The following is a 2829-nucleotide window of genomic DNA, read 5'->3' as shown; positions in this document are numbered from 1 at the left end:
AATTCGGGCGGAATCGATTCGACGAGTACACGACGCGGCACGCCGGTCCCCTTTTTTCGCTTTACGAAAATTTCGTGGACTCGGACACGCGGTCGGCTCGCGATTCAAAACCCTTCTCCGTAAAGAGGTAAAGGATTACGAATGCTCTCTCCGCCGGACGACGACGCGCCGTATATTGCTCCGTAATACCGTTATGTGTGCGGGCAAGGGCGCCTCGGCATAAGACGCGCGAGCGCTATCGCACCGAGAGACGCGGCACAGAGTGCGAGAGCAGTCCGGTCAGTCTGTGTGATGTACGGAGAGGAGAGACGGTGAGACAAGCGCTACCTACTTTCGGGAGACAACGACGCACGCGCCGCTCTAGGGAAAGCGGTGCCATTTACCGTCCTGACCCTTTTTTTGGCCGTTTGTTGCTCCCTTTGCGCGCGCTCTTACTCTCATCCCATTTCTCCTCGGCTCTCGCATACACACACGACTTGGATACACAAACACGCTCCCCCTCTTAATTCGCGCAGCATTCTCTGGGCGCGCGTTCGCCAACGTTTTACACGCTTGTGCGCTTCTCCTCCTTATTATTATCATTTCGGTGTGTCATTTCAGACGACGCCAGGATTTGCACCGCGGCCGGTCGGCGCGGCACAGACACCTCGGGCGAACGTGCCAACGATTGCTCGTACGCCCATTGTAAGCGTTGCACAGGGCACAGGCGACGCGCGCGCCATTTTCTGGTCGCCCGCGTCGTGGCCGTGCGCGCTTTTCGGACGCAAGCAGTTTAGGGTACTAAAACGACCCTCAGCCAGGCGTGGTCCGGGAATTGTATCCGTGGACCGCAATGTGCGTTCTAAATGTCGATGTTCATGTGTCCTGCAGTTCACAAGTTGACGCGCAATTAGCTGCGTTCCTCATCGACCCACGAGCCAAGTGATCCACCGTTTAGGGTAATCGTTCGAAATTTTTGCGTTCGCGGAGAAACGCGCTTCTCGTTCAACCATTGTGGTCTCTTCTTTCGGACGAGAGAGAGAGAATAATCGTGGTGGCTCTTCGATCAGCCTGTCCGCGCGCGTCCGAGGACGCGCGCGGACCGCCGCCTCCCGCCAGGGAAGGCTACGGCACAAAGATAGAGTTGTGTGTTTTCGTTCGGAGCGTCTCTCCCGCAACGGGAGAGCCGGGGCGGAAGCTCTTTGAAGAAACCGTCGGACCGACACAGTTGACAGATTGGTCGAAATATCATCGATCCCTTCTCTGTGTTATATATATATATTATAATAATATATGGGGGTCCTCTCGCTCGGCACTCGCGGTCGCACACCGTGTGTTCTCGGCACGCTGACCGCTGCCCCGCGACAACGGGGAGGGCGCGCGTCGACGAACGTCGTGGGTGCTGCACACACGCGTGCGCGGGCATAGGTTACCACCGGTTCGCGCTCAACGCCGAATCGACGCTCTGTGTGTGTGTGTGACCGGAGAATGGCACACACACGAGCGTGATCGCGAAGCGTCTCGCTCCGAATCGTCGTCGACCACCGCCGGGCGCGCTGCTCTGCTTGCCGACTACTTTCGGTCAGAGAGGCGCGACGGCGTCCGTCGTTATATCAAAACACAACAACAAATTTCGTCAAATCCGTTATTTTCTTTTTCTCTGAGAGCGCCTTTTCAGCGCGTCCATTCAGATCGCCGACTGCTGCGAGCGCGCGTCTCTCCCAAAAGAGAGGACTCTCGACGCAGAGCAGGACCTCCGGAACGTTAATGATACTTCGGAGGTTCACATAGGAACCTTGTTTCGACTTACTTCCTCTAAAGGATCAAGTTGATCATCTTCCCGGCAATATCGGCAATGCCGAGACATTGCGCGCACCAGTCCGAAGACCTCACTAAATCAGTCATCGGTAGTAGCGAGGGCGGTGTGTAAAAAGGGCAGGGACGTAATCAACGCGAGATTATGACCGACGCTTACTGGGGGAATTCCTCGTTAATGGGGAACAATGCAGCCCCAATCCCTAGACACGAAGGAGGTCAGCGGCGTTACCCGGGCCTTTCGGCAGAGACACACGCTGATTCCTTCGTGTTAGCGCGCGTGAGGCAAGAACATCTAAGGGCATCACAGACCTGTTATTGCTCAATATCGTGCGGCTAGAAGCCGCCTGTCCCTCTAAGAAATTTGTTTGACGTTGGTATAAAACCGCAAGCCGAAGCCGGGGGCCTTCGCGATTTACCATAAGGTCCGCCTATTTGCGCTTAGCGTCTCGTTCGTTATCAGAATTAACCAGACAAAATCCTCCACAAACTAAGCAACGGCCATGCACCACCACCACCGAATCAAGAAGAGCTATCAATCGGTCAATACTTCCGGTGTCTGGGCCTGGTTTTGAGGTTTCCGTGTTGAGTCAAAAATTAAGCCGCAGGCTCCAATCCTGGTGGTTGCTTCCTTCCGTAAATTCTTAAGTTTCAGCTTTGCAACCATACTTCTCGGAACCAAAAGCTTTGTTTCCCGGAAGCAGCCCGCCGGTCATCGGAGAACTTCGGCGGCATAGCTGCTGGCATCGTTTATGGTTAGAACTTAGGGGCGGGTATCTGATTCGCCTTCGAACCTCTATGTTCGTTCTTGATTAAGATGGGGAGGAAAATGAGAGCGTTTGCGGAGTGAGAGATAGCGTGTATGAGAGTACATGGTGCGAAGACTCCGTAATTCCTGTTTACGGAGACCGAACCAAATTCAAAGACGTGGCGAGTGAGAAAATACTGGAAATGGTGGGAGAATATGAGGAACAGATGGAAAATGTTGTGCAAAAAATGAGGAGAAATACAGGGGAAAATGGATGATGTTGGTCG

At 54.2% G+C, this 2829-nt stretch overlaps 1 non-coding gene across 1 annotated transcript; it reads right to left on the bottom strand.

Annotated features, from left to right (window-relative positions):
• Positions 1 to 786: 786 nt before the first annotated feature.
• Positions 787 to 941, bottom strand: LOC146719482 (5.8S ribosomal RNA). The gene has a single exon (XR_014926510.1). It is a non-coding gene; the product is annotated as a 5.8S ribosomal RNA (ribosomal RNA).
• Positions 942 to 2829: the final 1888 nt, after the last annotated feature.

Source organism: Nylanderia fulva, unplaced genomic scaffold (assembly GCF_048542155.1).
Source record: "Nylanderia fulva isolate GAGA-0341 unplaced genomic scaffold, ASM4854215v1 Scaffold970, whole genome shotgun sequence".
Taxonomy (NCBI): domain Eukaryota; kingdom Metazoa; phylum Arthropoda; class Insecta; order Hymenoptera; family Formicidae; genus Nylanderia; species Nylanderia fulva.
The sequence above is the reverse complement of the archived record's forward strand: the minus strand, read 5'-3'. Positions and strand labels throughout refer to the sequence as shown.